The sequence below is a fragment of the Sus scrofa genome, chromosome 3 (genome assembly GCF_054392235.1).
Source record: "Sus scrofa isolate SSC_HxYL_T2T_F1_AM1 chromosome 3, Sscrofa_HxYL_maternal_Yorkshire_Landrace_v2.0, whole genome shotgun sequence".
In the NCBI taxonomy this organism is placed as follows: domain Eukaryota; kingdom Metazoa; phylum Chordata; class Mammalia; order Artiodactyla; family Suidae; genus Sus; species Sus scrofa.
This window is the reverse complement of record NC_139385.1, coordinates 128880896-128900214: the sequence shown is the minus strand read 5'-3', so window position 1 is coordinate 128900214 and position 19319 is coordinate 128880896. Positions and strand designations below refer to the sequence as shown.

The following is a 19319-nucleotide window of genomic DNA, read 5'->3' as shown; positions in this document are numbered from 1 at the left end:
CAAATATATTTTAGAAAATAATAAAAATACCGGTCAAATAAATGCTGTGTGGGTGCAGAGCCCACGAAGATCAAAAGTCTTCAAGGCATTTGAGCATGATGAGAAGGATACGTTGGCCACGGAAGATTCCCAAAGTCACTCTCCAGATGAACCTATAGCGTTCGCTGCTTCTGATGTACTTAACAGAATAACTGACAGCTTCCATGTAGCGCACCTGTTTGCCCCAGCTCAGGGATTACAAATTTATCCCAGTCTACCTCAGGGGGAAATGTCCCCTCAACAGTCTCACTCAGTGACTTTCACTCTTCAGAGTTCTGAGTCTTTTTTTTTTTTTTTTTTTTTTTTCCCTTAGGACACTTCAATTCATTAGCTCTGGGGGCAGGACTGCAAAGAAAATATAAAACAATCCTCTGAAAATACATCCAGAAAACGTATTGTTATGCAAGCTAATTAGCTTTTGAAAAAGCAGTACTCTAATCAAGATTTTCATATATCACACATGGCCTAATTATAGCGACAATAATACCCAGGATTTACAAAGAGCCTTTCAATATGCATCTCTGCAATTATTTCAATTATTCACCAAATATCCTTAGGAAAAGAAAAGAGGTAGATGAAGAAGCTGGGTTTTGCAGGGCTAGTTTACCAAGCATTATTTTCACAGTTGGAGCTAGGGTCTTAAAAACTATTCCATTCTCAGGGTCTAAAGCCCTGGTTGCCTAACTCATTACTGTTTACAAAAGACAAAGAAAATAAAAACATTATAATATTAGGGATTATGCTAGCCTTGATTGTTTTTAGTTACTGAGTAAAAGATTCCAGATACACAGTTCAACTCATGCTTATCTCTCAATTATTTTCTGAATGAATAAATAAATAAATGGATAAATCAAACCATAAATCAGATAGACCCAAGCCTTGGCAGCCAAAGCTGATATAAACATAGTGGTTCAGGAGTCTATACCAGACATGTCAGGTATAGCCAGTCAAAAAAATGACTGATATTCAAACTGGCTGGCATGTGATAGTTTAGAAAGGACTTCTTGGAAAAGAAGGAGCTCAAAGAGGACAGTTCCATGAAAAATTAATGGGAAGTTGCTTTGCATGTTCAAAACCACAAAGAAAAAATATGAGCAGTGAGTATGAGAAAATAAAGGAATATAGTCAAGCACAAAATAGGTACTTAATGAATTATACAGAGACTTAGAAAATATGTTTTTGTGAGTGATATCAATGCACTTTTTTGTGTGTGTGTGTTTAAGGTGTGGAGTCTCAGTCGATTCCAGAAAAGTTTGAGAGATCCTTGTTTAGTGGAGTGTTTCTTTCAGTTTTTATTCAGCGGGTTGTGCAGTAATTTCCTTTATAAGCTTTCCATTTCAGCCATATTTATGGCTTTGGGGTGATTTAGCCTTTTTAGTTAAAGATGACATATAGGATTATAACCTCTTCAATTTCTATTCTCAGTAAAAGCCCACACTTGAAAGTCTCTTTGTTTGATGCTATGAAGCTCCCCTTTTTTTTTCCCAGAGACACCATTACATGGGGCAGTGTGGGTAGCTTTGGCCCAAAGCTGTTCAATGGATGCTGTTAACCGGGTAAGTATACAGTTTCTTTGGTCCTACAGATAAGATTAAGAAAAGGTTAAATTGGCAAAATTGGCAGCCACCTGCAAAAGAATGAAACCAGACCACTATCACATACCGTATACAAAAATCAACTCAGTATAAATTAAAGACTTGAATATAAGACCTGAAACCATAAAACTCCTAGAAGAAAAGAGGCAGTACATTCTTTGACATAAGTCTTAGCAATATCTTTCTGGATATGTCTTCTTAGGCAAAGGAAACAAAAACAAAAAGAGAAGTAAAACTACATTGAACTAAAATGAAGAGCAAAGAAAACCATCAACAAAAGGAAAAGTTACCAAATGGTAGAATTTATATTTGCAAACATATCTCTGATAAAGGGTTAATATCCAAAATATATGTATAACTCATACAACTCTACAATAAAACAAACTAACAATTTAAAAATGGGCAGAGGAGATAAATAGGCATTTTTCCAAAGAAGACATACAGATGGCCAACAGGCACATGAAAAGAGGTTAAACATCACTAGCTGTTGTGTAAATGCAAATCAAAAACACAATAAGCCATCACTTTATCCCTGTTAGAATGACTGTTATCAAACAGGCAAGAAATATGGAAAAAAAGGGAACCTCATACTCTGTCGGTGGGAGAGTGAATTGGTACAGCCACTATCAAAAATGATATGGAGAATCTTCAAAAAATTAAAACTAGAACTGCACCCAGCTCTTTTACTCCTGTGTATTTATCCAAAGCATATGAAAACACCAATTTGAAAAGATATATTCACTCTAGTGTTCATCAAGGCATTATTACAATAGCAGAATATGTAGATACCTACACTGCCCATTAATCTAAGCAGTAGAGCCAAGCAAACAAAAGTAGAAAAGATTGAGTAGTTGATGGTTTGATGTTTACCCAAGGACAGAAAGAAACAAGGTTCAGATAACTGGGTAAAGAGGGCTAAGTACCATATCCTTCATGATTTGTGTCAGTAGGCACTGTCTTGAAGGTACCCATTAGTAGCTGAAACACCGGATATTTCAGTGAGGTAACATTGCCCCTGATTAGATCAAAGTAGACAGCTGGTCACTCTGGAGCACCCAGTACATACCTTACAAACTGTAGGTAACAGGGTGTAGAACTATAAAGTGTTGAGAAGACCAATTATGAAATGACTGTCTTTACATGTGCATATCTGTCCTCTGTGGCATCTTGACACAGCTATTATCCCCAACCCCCCCAGAAAATAACCCCACAAAAGCCTTTCCATTTTTCACATAGGATGTATATACCAGTTGTATCCCTAAATTCTCAATCTGTGAAGTGTTCTTTTCAATTTAAACAAAAAAGAATGTATCCTTTCACAATCAAAGCAAAAAGACAAATGAAGACTATGCTACAGATGAAAAATTACCAGGAAATTTCAATAGAGATACTCTGTTATAGAAAGAAAATGCCAACAGAGAAAACTGTTCATACTTAGAGTGACTCTGCAAATGATTGATGGGTCAGCTTCCAAGATATTTGAGACTCTGCAAACTATTCAGATAATAAATTGCAAATGAGTACAATTTTATGGATTTGGAGCTTACAATGTAAGCTCTGATTTTGACTGTTCATTAATGCCAAGAATAAAATTTTAAATTGTAAACAATTCATAATACCAAAGGATTTTCCTCCAATTAAACTCGTAGTAATACATTTTGCTCTACTAGATAGATACATCCCTTGTAAGTTGTTCTGTGACATTTGACTTAAGGCAAGTGATGCAAGGTAGTCGTGGGCAGAAAGGCTGCCAAAGGGAGAAACATTGTGATCAATAGGCTTCTTTTGTTGTTGGCAAACACTGTCAGGGGATGATCAGCGTCAGAGCTTGGAGCCAGAGAAAGCTAATAAGATGAGTGGCATGTTTCCCACAATATGCTCTAAGTATTTATGTGCTGTTCAAAGCGAGATCTGTAAACACGATGAGGACAAAGAGAATACGGCATTATTGATGATATCCCCCTGATTTATGTTTACAGCATCTGTGGATAATAACTCCATTTGTCAGAGGGATCCTCATGAATACTAATTGAGGATGACAATCCAACCATGACCGGACTAGCTTTGGGTGATGCCCTTTCACTCTTAAGTGTTTTTACTAGGATTATACTATGTGGAGTGTCCTTTATCTCTGAGAAAGCACGCTGGATTTGGGAGATTTTAGGTATAGTCATTTGTAGAAGTTTTCGGATGTTCACAAGGTTGCATTTACTAGAAATGGAGGGAGGACGTTATCTTTGAATTCAAGTTTATGTTTCATGAAAGTGATTCTGAGTTTAATTCTAAATGTCTCTAAATCCAAGAGAAGAGGAAAAAAAAAAAGAAAAAACTTAATGCTTTGGAGGAAAGATGACCACAGAGAAAAGTCCTTCAGCTTATTTTAAGTAAATAAGTGATCTTTTTTTCTCTCCTAATGTTAGCTGTGGTATTGTTAAGATGTTATACATAGCATCTTGAATTTCAGGAAGATGTATATTATAGAGACAGAGTATAGAGTTAGTGGGGCATTGGAGGGGTGAAATAAACCATTTACCGTGGTAATACATCCGTTCTCTTTGAGAATCTTAGCCAAGATTCAAGCAACCTCATTTACTGTCCATGATTCTGAAAATTTTCCTATGTTTTAAGATTCTCAGTCCATGTTAGGAGGAAACTCTTCTACAAAGTGTGCATATTTTTCATTAAAAACTTGTCTTTTTTTGTCTGTTTTCAAGTGTACTGCCTCTTGCCAATCCTACCTTCTAGAGATGGCCCCCTCTGCACTTGCCTTGCCTTGTTCCCTGATCCATGGGTATGTGAGTAAGGCAGGCTAGTCACATTGGAGGTGAGAGAAAGGAGAAATAAGGTAGCAGTACGGAGTCCATCCTAGAAATGTCTGTCAAAAAGGAGGCCAGCCTCCCAGATGTTGTAGCCTACTCCAGGCTTAAAATGGGATCCCCTCACCAAAGAAACAGGTTGTCCTTATTTCCGCTAAGGTCACCCAGTAGAACGATATTTACTAACAATATAGAGGATGCTTATAAACAGTGGTATTATTCCTTCAGCTAATACCAGGTGACTTTTTTCAAGAGGTTTCTACCAGTGCTGTGAAGATAAATCCTATATGAAACATTTACAAATATTCACATGTTTATTCAATTTACTAATAATATACATATTGTCTGACTACCTCCCCTTCTCTGGCTTCCCTGGTCATTTTCCAGGATAACCCTAGACAAAGTTGTTCTGCCTACTAATTTCTCTTGATGCAGAGTTTTACTGATAAGGACAAAACATGGGGTCTGTGGAGTATTCTAGTCCCTCGAGCAATCTCCAAATTCTAAACCATAGGAGCCAAAATACATTCTTATGATAGGTAGAGAAATCCAGGCCCACAGAGAATATTTTTATTTCAAACCGCATCAGAGAACACCAGTAACACCCACTCTAGAGCACACTCTGTCCAGGCCTTAATTCAGGCTGATTTTGTTTTGAAAGTGTCTCCTCATTGTCTCTCTATGGGAAATAATTATGCTCATAAAACATAAGAAATTGTTTGTCATGCTGGATTGACCGATCTTGAGCCAGACTGTAAGATGTCATTTCCCATATTATTTGTTTAAAAAATGGCCTTGGGTAATGGTGGATATGACATCTTAAGTAACTTGACTGAAAAAGGAGAGCAAATTACATGTTTTCTGAAGGAGGAAATCTTATTAGCTCTATTATGTAAAAGCTTATTCATGTTTTAGTAACTTCTCTATCATATATCTCCTTCTTCCTTCTAGTCCATCTTAAGAACATCTGCTCTACCCACAGCTGTTAGCGCTGACTACATTATCTCAGCCTCAGTCCCTGATTCCTCCAGGTTGACGGTTGGCAGCTGTGATTTGCCCACAGCTGCCATAACGGTTGCTACACAACAGAGCAAATTCAACTAACAAGTGAAAGCCCGGAGGTAGAGAAGTTAAAGCCATAATGACCTAACTGTCCACAATTGCTAATGTCTCAGAAAACAACTCTATTGCAATTTCAGAATCAACAACCATCCTGTTCTCTGCTTCTCCTGACCCTAAATTACATTGTAATTGAGTCAAAATCCCAGAGACTTGGGCAGTACATCGAGGAGAGAAAAATGAGGATCACACTGGCTTTTTGTTGAACTTTATAGACTTTATCTGACCCTGACTGAGAAAAAAGATGATATATTATTGTCTTCCTGGGGCGTGTGTTAAGTCAGGTGTGGAAATAGCAGTAGAAACATGATCTGTCTTGCCTCCAACAGCTTCTGAGCTGGGAATGGGCCCCTGACACCTAACTCTGTATTCACCACCTCAACCTTCTCTTTAAAAACATGTATTACACTGGGAGAGTTGAGTTGTCCACAGGTTACTCATAACTTCCAATTTCAAAGATTGAAAGGACCTTAGGGGTCTGGTCCAACCTCTCACCAAAGATAGGAATTCCTTATACAGCATTTAGAATCAAAAATGTTCAAGTCTCTGAGAACTTCCAGTGACAGAGCCTTACTATAAGGAGATTTCAGGACATTGCTTTCCTCCCAGCATCAGTCTTATGCCACTGCAATGATGAATGGGAGTTTGCTTTATAAAGGGAGAGGATGTACAGTTGTGATGGGTTGGATGGAATGATGCTAATTGGTTGGGTATACATTTGAAAATGATCTGGAGGTTTTCCTAGTGTACTGACTTTTGGAGTTTGGAGAAGATGATTCCAGGGTACATGAAAGAGGGACATAAAGAATGGTTTGAGGCACCAAGCAAAAAACCCAAAGAACATCTTACGTCATCAAAGTGTGCTCTGAAAAAAATAATTGCCTCACACTGCCCAGTGCTTCAGGGCAGTTAGCAGCAGTCAGGTGAGAGGTCTTTGAGGACTTGCTGGCATAGCTATTATGCCTTTGCAGGCTGTTACCAGGCTGGAGTGCTTTCCCACGGCATCACTGAATCTAGGAAAGAGCTAGACCTTTGGGATTAGAGAGAATCATTGCTCTGTATGAACAAGACTCAGACTCATTGAACTTAGTGCTGGTGTCTATGAGTTGCCTCCACATGGGAGCTAAAGATGAGTTTTAAACTTTTCAGTTTCTTTTTTGGGATGATTACTGTATTTATTCAAGTCTCTTTATTCTTCAGTTTCCTATAGAAATGAATCATTCGACAGTATGAACCACATAGACTGTAATGGTTTCACTTTGGGTCAGGTCCACTGGAGCATTAATCATGCCTGAGGGCTGAATTACGTATCTGAAGATAGAAATGGCTTTTTAAAAAGTCCATTTCATAAAGTTCTATTTCTCTGAATTAAAACAGAATCTTAAAGAGCATTACCTACAGTGAGGACATGAACCAGTATGGTCAATTGTTATTCTCTAAAGCGTCCTTTATTCTCTCTTGTGCATCATTCTTATCAATCTTACTAACTCTCTTATCTATGATTGTGAAACACAAATATGCATGAGCACCATGCACACAGACTCTCTCCAAAAAGCACTCACTTAACACTGTATCCTCTTCTAGACCCTCTCTCTGTTTCTCTTCCACATTATAAGGTTTTATATATATATGTGTGTGTGTGTGTATATATATATATATATATGTATATATATATATATAAGGTTTTAGAAATATATATATAAGGTTTTAGAAATATATATATATATATATATATATATATTTGTCCTTTTGCCATTTTCTTGGGCCACTCCAGTGGCATATGGAGGTTCCCAGGCTAGGGGTCGAATCGGAGCTGTAGACGCCAGCCTACACCACAGCCACAGCAACTCGGGATCCAAGCCACATCTATGACCTACACCACAGCTCACTGCAATGCTGGATCCTTAACCCACTGAGCAAGGCCAGGGATTGAACCCACAACCTCATGGTTCCTAGTTGGATTCATTAATCACTGAGCCATGACGGGAACTCCATATTTTTTTTAAGAAGAAAAAAAATCTACATATTGATATTTCTGCAGTTCTTCAGCTCACATTTTCTGCTTCAATGATTATAGCTGGTGTGCACATGGAAAGTTGGGCAATGGCACTAAAATTGGAATAATGGCTAAAAATGGAAAAGAGTTATGCAAAATAGTGGCCAGACTGAGACTGGAAACAGTTATAGAAATATGTCACTTTTGTTCATGAAAAGTGGGTATTAGTATGATCACCACTGTTTAAAAAGCTAAAAATGTGCCTACTGGAAAAGAATCGAAAATCCAAAGGCATCCTCTAGAACTAATTAGATGGGGAAATTAAACTAGAACCCCCCCCCCCTTTTTTTTAGGTTTCTATGGCACGGTCTGGTGCTTTAACTGATCTGTCACACTAGGGGTCCCAAGGTGGTTGTGATTCCAACGGATTTCGGCTAATGGGAAGAGCAGGGCCAAGTCAACCCTCAATGCATTTGACCTTTGTTCCACCTTAGAGAGGCTTTGTCATGACCAAACTTTGCTTGCTCAGACCTTGCTGTGAACTTTTTAGAGTGTTCGCAGAAGATTTCTTGATTTTCTTGGCAAGATGCCGAGCCATGAACTTAATGGTAAATTGAAGTCCCAAGCCCTCAGGTGGAGAAATCAGGGGCATGTCCTCATCTGTAAACTCTGATGCACTTTCTAAAAGGTTTCAATTAGTTCTGCCATATCAAAAGAAATGTGTGTAGTCCTTATGATGGAAAGAATACTCAAAGCCCAGCTGATGACCCACTTATTAAGATTAAAAAAAAAGCTGGCATACACATTATACAAAATGAAGTGATTTTTTGTAATTCTTTGGAGTTTATTATAACATTAATTACATGTTAGGTGATAAAGGGATCATAATTGAAAATTATAACATGGGACTTCTGGTCACTTGTTTCATTGTATTTCTTTTTTTTTTTTTTTTTTTTTTTGTCTTTTGTCTTTTTTTTTGTTGTTGTTGTTGTTGTGGTTGTTGCTATTTCTTGGGCCGCTCCCGCGGCATATGGAGGTTCCCAGGCTAGGGGTTGAATCGGAGCTGCAGCCACCGGCCTACGCCAGAGCCACAGCAACGCGGGGTCCGAGCCGCGTCTGCGGCCTACACCACAGCTCACGGCAACGCCGGATCCTTAACCCACTGAGCAAGGGCAGGGACCGAACCCGCAACCTCATGGTTCCTAGTCGGATTCGTTAACCACTGCGCCACGACGGGAACTCCTGTATTTCTTTATTTTATAAAAACACATTCAACAGTTATTAAATCCTCTCCTCCTATGCATCAGTACCTAAGGGAGACAACAAAGAAACAGATGTTACCAGGTGGCATGTATGTATATGCGCTTTAACTTAAATATTTTATGTTAACTGCCTAATGCCTATTCCATGAACCCCGTGTTGGGAAGTACTCAAGTGCAGGGAACAGAATCAACTTTAGCTAATTTAAGAAGAAGCAGTGTTATTATAAATTCCTAAATGGTTTATACAATCATTGACAAAACTCAAAGGACATTCATTCTAGGATTGATTCCTAGAAAAGAGCCATCCAGGGAGTTGATTATTCGGCCATGATTAGGTAATTTCCCTGTTGAATTAGGAACCCACTAATGCCACTGTTATTTCAGAGTCCTGCCACTTCTCTGATGATATGGGACAGCAAAATTATCTGTATCTCGCCTTAGTCTGTAATTCAAGCCTTCTGCTCATTCTTCTAATTAACAAGACTAAATCATCTCTGAAATCATATTTTGGAGAATTTGAGGGAAAGTAATCTCCAATTTTAGCCTTTGCAATATAGAGATGGAGTAGTAATGGATTGTGTGAGCTGACCTGCAATACCTGGAATGTACACAAATCATCTCTACCACTGGTGGCCAGGAAAATTTTATGTTCGATGCATGCATAATTTTAATTTTTCTGATAGCCACATGAAAAAAGTAAAGTAAGTGAGATTAATTTTAGTAATGAGTTATTTGATCCAATATATCCCAAATATGACTATTTTAACAAGCAATCAAGATAAATTTATAAATGACATGTTTTGCATTATTTTTTATACTAAGCTTCTAAAGTTGGTGGATATTGTACATGTGCAGCATGTATCTATTAAGAGTAGTCACATTTCAAGTGCTCAATAACCACCTATCGCTAGTGCCTACCATATCGGACAGCACAGATGTATGATTTCCCAGTGTTCATATTTTACATATATATTCAGCAGAGCCCTTCCACTAAGTTCCTCTCAGCTTGATGGTTTTTCTGTCTTTGAAAATGTCTCTTAAGGCTGTTGCTTTCTTCAGAGTAAAATGTTTAATTATATGTGTCCTTGACTTCTGCAAGACCTCAAGTTCCTGAAGGTTAAGGATTATCTTGATAAACAACATGTGTCGTGGTGCAGTGGAAACAAATCTGACTAGGAACCGTGAGGTTATGGGTTCGATCCCTGGCCTCGATCAGTGGGTTAAGGATCTGGTGTTGCCGTGAGCTGTGGTGTAGGTCACAGAGGCAGCTCGGATTCTGTGTTGCTGTGGCTGTGGTGTAGGCCAGCAGATAGACCTCTGATTAGACCCCTAGCCTGGGAACTTCCATATGTTGCGGATATGGCCCTAAAAGACAAAAGATAAATAAAAATAAAAAACAACATATGTCTTATACATTGTCATGTCCATAATAAACTTTCAATATCTATTTTATTAAATAAATGATTAAATTAATAAATTAATGAATGAATATTAATTTATCCATTCATTGGCAATTAGTTTTGTTCCAATTGGCAATTAGTTTTGTTCCAAATTAAGCAATTCAGTTGTAATTGTACATCTTGCGCAATGCCCAATAACCCTACAGAGTGAGTGCCAGTTGCTGTACCTTCATGAAATTCTTATTGCTTCTTGTTGCAGCTTCCAGCCAGACACAGTGCAAATTATTCACACAATAGATGAGTAACTACTCAAGTAGAGTGCCTGCAGCTGAACATAAAAGCAAGTTTCTGGGTGGGACTATCTGAATATCTGAGTTGATAATGATAGTTGAGATCTGAATTGATAGTCATAGTTGAGGAGTGCTTTTGTCAGATGGTTTAACAAAGACTTCTGATTTGCTTGTGACTTGTGAGATATACTAGCCCTTAATAGCAGGGTGACTAAAAGAGAGCACACTGAATAATTTTCTTCACTCTTCTGGGCACGCCATATCCATTGTGCCTTCTATGTGTCATCATGATGTCAGGTGAATGATCCCACTGGAAACTTTAAGAAAATTTAAGGACAGAAGAAGTATAAACTATTGTAGATCCTAGAGTAATTGCTGATAGTATTCCCCACACAAACTGTATGTACTGCCCATGAGGGAGCTTACTTCTGCCCTCCATGAAAATAGAGCAGATAGAGAACAATTTTAAGACTGTACCAACCATCCTTATGAGACCTTAAAGCTTATGAATTTATGACTAATCATCAGTTTGTTTGTATGTACAGCAATGAATGCAAAATACACACAATAAAACTCACATTTTAAAATATTTTCTTTAAAAAACAAACAAAACTACCAAAAAATTCCACAATAAATAAACAAAAGTGACAGAACTAGATGATTTGATTGGTTCCATAGCTTTAGTATCAGCCAAATTAACAGAATTACACAGACATTTGGACAAACAGACTTTATATCATCTTGATAGAGAATAGTCAAACCACTCTTGTTTGTTTTCTGTTAAGACTACGCAATGCAGTCTTAAAATACTTCAAGGAGATGCACAGTCAGAGCAGGATACAGGATATTTTACAACTTAAATAATTTTGTTGGATAAGCAAAGGAATTAATTTAGAAGGCATTTCATGTCTATTTTATATGTGCCAGACACTATATTGGCCAGTAGGTATAAAATAATGGATAGAATATGGTCCTTTACCTCTAGGAGAAAAAGAGTCTGAATAGGGAAACAGGCAGGTGTATGGATGATATAGTATGGATATAATGTTACAAGGGGCAAATAAAATTCTAGGGTAACCAAGATGTACAGAGTATAAAACCTGGAATCTTGGCAGGTCTTGCTTATCAGCTATTGTATGTGCTGCATGTAAGGGAATGTGGGGGAATTTGCAAGTAACCTTGAGAAATAATGTTTTAGAGATAGTGAATAGCACATGAAAAGACTTCGGAGTACTATAAAGCACTCTATGTTCAAGGAGGTGTAAGACTTATTATATTGATGAAGCTAGTGTTCCTGGATTTGAGGTGGAGAGACTGGGAGAAAGCAATAGGGAGGTAAGGAAAGATGACCAAAAAGCTATGTTGGGTCTAGAGCATTTTCTGAAATGCCATTCCAAATGGCTTCACCTATGTTCTATCATCATGCTTTCCAAACAGTTCTGCACAAAATATTAGTGGTTGCTCCAGTAAATACAAAATGAAACAAAATAAAACCCTGATTCCATGGTCAAATAAATTTGAGAACCTTCAGTTAAATGAAGTAAGTAAGGTTTCTTAATGCAAAATTTCTCTGAGGGTTTAATATGCAAATATTCATATGTATTATGAATCTTAAGTGGAACAAATGCAAAAAGTATTTCTCAAATGTATTTGACTGCAAAAAAAAAATATTCTGAACCAGGAGTTCCCGTCGTGGCTCAGTGGTTAACGAATCCAACTAGGAACCATGAGGTTGTGGGTTTGATCCCTGGTCTCGCTCAGTGGGTTAAGGATCTAGCATTGCTGTAAGCTGTGGTGTAGGTCGCAGATGAGGCTCAGATCCCACATTGCTGGCTGGTGGCTACAGGCCAGGGGCTACAGCTCCAGTTAGACCCCTAACCTGGGAATCTCCATATGCCGCCTCTAGGTGTGGCCCTAGAAAAAAACAACAACAACAAAAATATTCTGAACATACTGATAAATAATCTAAGACTTTCATAGGTCCATGGAGCACCACTTGGAAATGACTGTTTTATAGACCATAAAAAACTCTATCTGTCTATCTAATCATTTATCTACCTACCTAAATAGATTGACAATGCATAACATGAGTTTGTAAAGACATTAATAGCCAGCCCACTGTAATTTTTTAAGCCTACATTTTCTACAGAGCACTACTCACCTGAATAAGTTAAACACCATACAGACAAAAAAAAAAAAAAAAAAAAAAAGATTTTAAATTCAAGTCAGTTGTAAAAAGATGGGATAAAGGGTTTTGTTAACCACGGTTCTTCTCTGAGATTGATGACCTAACAGAGAGGAGAGGATGAGTGGAGGAAGGGCCTGGATGAGAGAAAGGAATTGAATAAAAATGCAGGACACACGGTTAGATTATTCTCAGAAAGAAGGGACCCTCCTCTTTGCACAATGTAGAAGGAAGCAAACCCACGATCAATAATTCTGTGATCTTTGATCTATTGCTTTTTAGATCAGTGGGATCTTGACTGGCCTCATTTAAAAGCTACATAGAAATAAGACCCTGACTATTTAAGTTACTTTGAAGAATTCTGAGAAAGAAGTTAGATATAAAAGCCTGCTTTAAAATAGATGGCTACCAGACTGGATAGTCCCTGCAATAAAACTTGACAAGAAAATGAAATATAGACTAAAAGTGTAATTTGGCTGGTTTGGAAGTGGTTGAAAGGTTATAGCCCAAATGTGATCAATCATTCTTTCATGTGTTCATCATTCGTTGATTGGCAAGGAATACAAATGGGTGATTCCCAAAAGACGTACTCTAATGACCAAAAATCATATATAAGTTTAACTTCACCTTGGCTGCACATCAGTATTCTGGAGGAACTCAGTTCTTTCCATCCAGTATGTGCTACCCTCAGCTCTACTTCCCAGGAATTCTGCTCCAGGGAAGGAACATCGATTTGTCCAGGAATGTGCCAAGGTAACAATTTGGTGATAGTCACAGGGTAATCTATATATAGGTATATAGGTAAAGGGTTATATCTTATGTGCATTTAGTGTATGTAACAAAGAGTTTCAAGGATCTTTAGGAACCATGCCCTTTTAGAACTATGTGCCTGATGCAGTACAGTAGGTCTGAGACTGCATCCCAGATGAGATGTGTCACTCTTCTAGTGAGAATAAATGAAGGAACAGATACATTTTTTAAAGCATTTAACCTTACCCTAAGACTAAGAACAAATAAATTCTGACAGTTCACAGATTCACCAGGGCCAGGATTTCTGCTTAAGTCTAGTCATAAAAATTTTTGTGGAAAGGGCCTTGTCCTGTAAACATATATCTCCTTTGTGGACTTATTGGAAAGTGATTTTGTGGCCACAGTAAGCACTGAACAAGGATTCAAGGATTCAGGGCACTCTCTCTTACGATTAATCAAAAAATGCAAATTAAAACAGCAAGATATCTTTCTGGTCTATCAAACTGGCAAATATTTAAAATAAAGATATTATGCAGTGTTGATGAGGGTGTGGGGGCACCAGATATGCTCATATGGCTGGTAGGAGTGTAAATTAGCTCAATCATTTTGAAGAGTAATTTGACAAGCTGTATCAAAAGCTTAAAAAAAAAAAAAAAAGAACCCATGAGGCATTCCACTTCTAAGCATTAATCCTAATAGGATAATTCTAGGTGTGCTCAAAGATTTGTCTCTATGCATATTCATTGGAACATTGTTTAATAGGAGAAAAACTGGAAATGAGCTAAATGCTCAATAACAGAACTATCTGAGTAAATTGTGTTATATCCATAGCATGGAATATGATGAAGACTTTGAAATGCTGCTATAAAATAATGACAAGGAGAAAGTAAAACAAGATGAGGTGATTATAAAAGATGTAAGAAACAAATTAACCAAATTCAGTATAAAGATGTTAGATACTGAATCAACAAAGTTAACCATAAAACAACCATTGATGAGACAATCAGGGAAATTTGGACACTGAATATATATCTTATTGCATTAACAATCATTTAATTTTGGGTGAAGAAGCGTTTTACCTTTAAAAAAAACTTCATCTTTTAGAAATGCATACACGCTAAAGTATTTATTAATTAAACAATATGATGCCTAGAATCACTTTTAAAATAACCCAATGTGAGGAGTGGAAAAGTGAATAAGGATATAATACAACATAATTTTCCAAATGATATTGCTAATGTTATGATAGTTATTGAATTAGGTGGTGTGTACATAGGGATTTATTGTGCTACTGTCTCTATTTTTGTATATGTTTGAAGTGACCATATGACCACAGTGCAAATGAAAATAATTAATTGTTTTTGAATAATTATTTCACAGTTCACAGAAATATTTCCGTAGTGAAAAAGTTTCACAGCTCACATTTTTAATACTACTTTTGTCTAAAAAATATATTAAACAGAAATTAGAATAGAAGCTGATGTTTTGATATATGTGAAAGAGTAAAGCAGATTAGAATATTAGTAATACTTACATATTTACTTTTATCACATTTTCTAATTTTGTTGAATCATTACTTTCTAAAGCTATTTTTTCTTTTCTAGTAAACATGCATTACTTTAATCATAAAAACAAATCTAATAAAAACACTTACCAAGCTCTTATACTGGACTCGACACTGTGCTTAGACTGAGAGGTGTAGAGATAAAAGCCATAGCCACTGGCTTAAGGTACCCAAGGTCTAATGATGAAAGCCCTCGTGCTGATGCTGTGCTAAGATCCACTGTGCTAAGTGTGATAATTATGGATTGAACACAGTCCTATGAGAGGGGCTGCCAAACTCTGCTGAACAGATTTGGGAAACACTTCCCAGGAGGCCTATTTGAGTCAGTCTTTGAGGAGTCCTGCAGTTTGGAAAAAAGATTAGGGTTGACATCAAATGAGGACCCAATGGAGAAATATTAAAGGTTTAATTCAAAAGGGCTTTTCAGCAACAAAAATTTTCAACCACATATTTTACTTTGTTTCAAATGAAACCATACAATTTCTAAAATATCACTTTGATTTATTTTAAATATATGGCACTGGCATGACTCTGTTTATTTGAATGGTTGAGAAATCATAGCATCAAAAGACAAAAATTCGTCAGTCTCATCCCCAGAATGTTACCCATCTGGTGTAAATGAAGTCTGGCTTCAATGAGGGTTTAGTGACCAGTGTCTACACGTGGGGGCTTTGTAAGAGATACAACCAATAACATGCCAGTGGCAACAAAGGCTGGAATGAGTAAGTGCTAAGTTGAAATAGTTTAATGTCATGTTTATTTAATATAAATATTTTTTATATAATGATTTTTATTTTTTCTGTTATAGCTGGTTTACAGTGTTCTGTCAATTTTCTACTGTATAGCATGGTGCTGAGTGAAGTCAGTCAGAAAGAGAAAGACAAATACCATATGATATCACTTATATCTGGAATCTAATGTCATGTTAATGATGGACTTGCCAGCACTTTCCTTACTTAAGTTGATAGAAGCTCATATTTAATCTTTGTTTCTGTAAAATTTTAATGTTCATTTTAAAGGTCGGGAAATTCACAGGTATCTAGATCAGATTATACGCAATTCCCCACTCTCTTGGTTTAGCTCTTTATAAGCATTATTAGTCAAGTCTCCCTCCATATCTCTGCCTGAAGTATTGGCAACTAACTTTTCTGAACTTCATTTTCCTGATTTATAAAACATGTTCATAAAACTATATGATATTGAGTTAATTACAAATAAATTATGTATATTTTATATAAAATTGCATAGCACTGTGCTCAGAATTCTTCATCTTCCTCTGTCCTTCTTCTCTTCTCCCATTTCATCCTTTATTTTCTTTCTTCTTTTTATATAAAAACGTATTTGACAGACATATCCTTACCTGGAACTTGATATATGATTTTTTTAAAAAAGAAGTTTCTGAAGACAAAGAGAAACGAGTGTACTCAACAAATGGAATGGAGAACATTTACTAATGTTTAAGAAAATTAATTAGAGGAGTTCCTGTTGTGGCGCAATTGGATAAGGGCCTGACATTGTCTCCATGTGGGTTCAATCCCTGGCCTCACTCAGTGGGTTGAGGATCCAGCGTTGCTGCAAGCTGTGGCATAGGTTGCAGATGTGGCCTGGGTCCAGTGTTGTCATGGTTGTGACTTAGGCCCCAGCTGTGGCTCTCATGTGACCCCTGGCCTGGGAACTTTCATATGCTGCAGGTATAACCATAAAAAAGGGAGAAAAAATGAGTTAGCTTCTTTCTTCATTTAATAAAACATAATAAGTTCCAAAAAGTCTAGGGAGTTAAATGCAAAATAGTTAAATATTTTGAAGATATTAATTCTGTCAAGCTTTGTAATATCATAATAAAAAAAAATGTAAAGCTTTCTGAGCAGAGTTCACATTAAAAATTAAAAAATATTTGGGCAGATTTTGGACTGTGGAAAAGTTTCCATGCTCTGTTACTAGGGACTCCAGTCTTCAGAAGTTCTTCCTCCAGTATTCAGAGTTGGCAAAGTTGTTTGCCTCTTCTTCTAAAATGTCAGTTTATTACAGAATTTTAGTGATATTTTATTTTTTTATTTTCTTTATAACAATTTTTATTTTTTTTCCATTATAGTTGGTTTGCAATATACAACACAAATGAACCTTTCCACAGAAAAGAATTTTAGTATCATTTTAAATAGTTATTCCAAAGCCTTTATTTAGAAGATTTGCTTCATTCATATGATAAAAAATATCTTCCTAGTATTCTATAAATAGATCTTTCCCTGATAACTTTTCTGAGAATGGGCTTTCATTTCACTCTCAAAAAAGTGAAAATTTTTCCTAAAATTCAAGGAACTACTCTACCTTTTCTTTTTTCGAAAACCAATGTAATTTTGTATAAGAGAGTAACTTACTATTAGATTGTGACTTTAAAAAAAATTTTTGTAAACAAAAGCCTCTGTACAGGCAATCATTTAAGGCCCTGGCTCTGATAAAGTGAATCAAGTTTCATGGCCTTAGGCCCTAATTCTTCTAGGATTATAGCAGAGGTTTTACAGACACTGAATACCCCTATAGGAAGCAATGAACCCGACGAATTATTAGTTCCTTTATTGACCAACACGTGACCACTACAGTGCTAATTAAATTTGCCCTGTATGTGCCCAAAGCAGTGCAATTTTTCTACTGGTAGAAGTTTGGTTAGTAATGAATATTTCCGTACCTCAGTGATCTCAACAACTGTGTAGTTTTCAAAAAGGCCTCTTGATAGGTGGAAACTAGAAACCTGCTGCTTTGGAACCACCCTTAATCATATCCAGTTGGGTGTTGGTAATGAGCAGCTTGTCTATCAACCCTCCGTTACCTGGTATACAGTCTTAGAAGGATGCCCCTGATTCCGAACAATAATGGAAGAACTGACTCCACTTTCTTCATTCTGACCAAAGTGAAAATCAGCTCCAAAATTTCTAAGGCTTTAATAAACATCATTTTTCATGTGTTTAGCTTGGCTACGTGATAAAAAAATCTTAGAATGTTTCCAAACAAAACTTTTTTGTTGGGGCAATTTGAGTTTCAATAAAATTTAAGCACTTAAAATTGATGTTTGAGCTCACAGAAAAGATGTAAAATGTTTGTTTTCTCTTTTGAATAAAAGAAAGTAAAGCAAGGTTTATAAGCCTCTGTTGCTGAAAACTTGCCTTGTGAAAACTACCGTCATTTTTATGTCTCAGCACACCGAAATTCTGATTAAAGATGAGAAATGCACAATCTTCTTAACTTAAAGCATACTTAATACTTTGTTATTAACGAAGATAATGACCATAGTCTTAATAGCTGAGTATGTTTTCATTAATTTCTAACAATGGGAAGATATACTATACATCAAAATAAGGCCGTGGTGTTCTTTAATTATAGAAGTATAATCATATGCCCTAATTTGTTTAGAGTAAAACAGTCACCAGTAGCATAACTTTAAGTAGAAAGAAGTCTTTCTTATTAACAAAATCAAAATTAGATTTTTAAATTAAATTTTCTAAATCAAATAAAATGATTTTAACTGGTTTATAGATACCTGAGGGTTGAGAATCCTTCAACTAACTGACACTGTGCTTATTTGAAATATATATAGTTCTTTCAAGTCCTTGAGTCTCAAGACCTGATGCTCTGATTGGACATTAATTTAGTATTTGATGCAAAGCTTAGCACAAGCTCTAAAGCATGGTACATGCCAAGGAATATTTGTAATGCTGAGTTTAATTGTAATGCCTAAACAGAAGTTGTGAGCCAAAGGGTTTCTAGTACGATCATAATGAAGAATCATTAGTTCTTCATTTCTCAAGTCTCTTGAAAATTCTGCAAATGAATAGAAAATGAAAATAAAGAAAAATGAAACTCCCATCTTTGGGGAAAGATTTAAAAAAAAAAAACTTGTATGCTCCAAGTTATTGTTAAGTATTTTTAAAAGCATGGAGACCAGCAGAAAAGGAGTATGTGACTCTTGTGGGGAGGGGAAATGGCAGAGCAATGGAAGAACAGAAAGAATAGAGAAGGTATTTTGAGTGTAGAGGTCAGAAATCTCCAGAAATTAATCACTTCTAGCAAGAAGACTCCACTGAGAGTGGGTACTACTATGAGAAGGCTTAGATCAAACAAACTAGACTTAAGTACTGCAGAAAATGGAATATCTCATGCAACACCAATAAAATCATATGTAAGTACTCTAAGTAAGTGGCTGACTTAAAATTTAAAGGCTATTTCCTTAAGTGACTTGCAACTGGTGTTGGAACCTACAAGAATAAGTAAATCATAGGACTGATGGTAGAAATTCTAAGGAGGTTTGATT

At 36.4% G+C, this 19319-nt stretch overlaps 1 long non-coding RNA gene across 5 annotated transcripts in view; it reads left to right on the top strand.

The window, feature by feature from the left end:
- Positions 1–19319, top strand: part of LOC102159977 (uncharacterized) — a 777987-nt gene that overhangs the window by 523816 nt on the left and 234852 nt on the right. For 3 of the 5 annotated variants that reach the window (XR_014842497.1, XR_014842499.1, XR_014842509.1), the window contains one exon: positions 1528–1595. The exons of the other annotated variants lie outside the window; for them this stretch is intronic. This is a non-coding gene — a long non-coding RNA (uncharacterized LOC102159977). The remainder of the gene's footprint in view (positions 1–1527; positions 1596–19319) is intronic. 5 annotated transcript variants of the gene reach the window in all.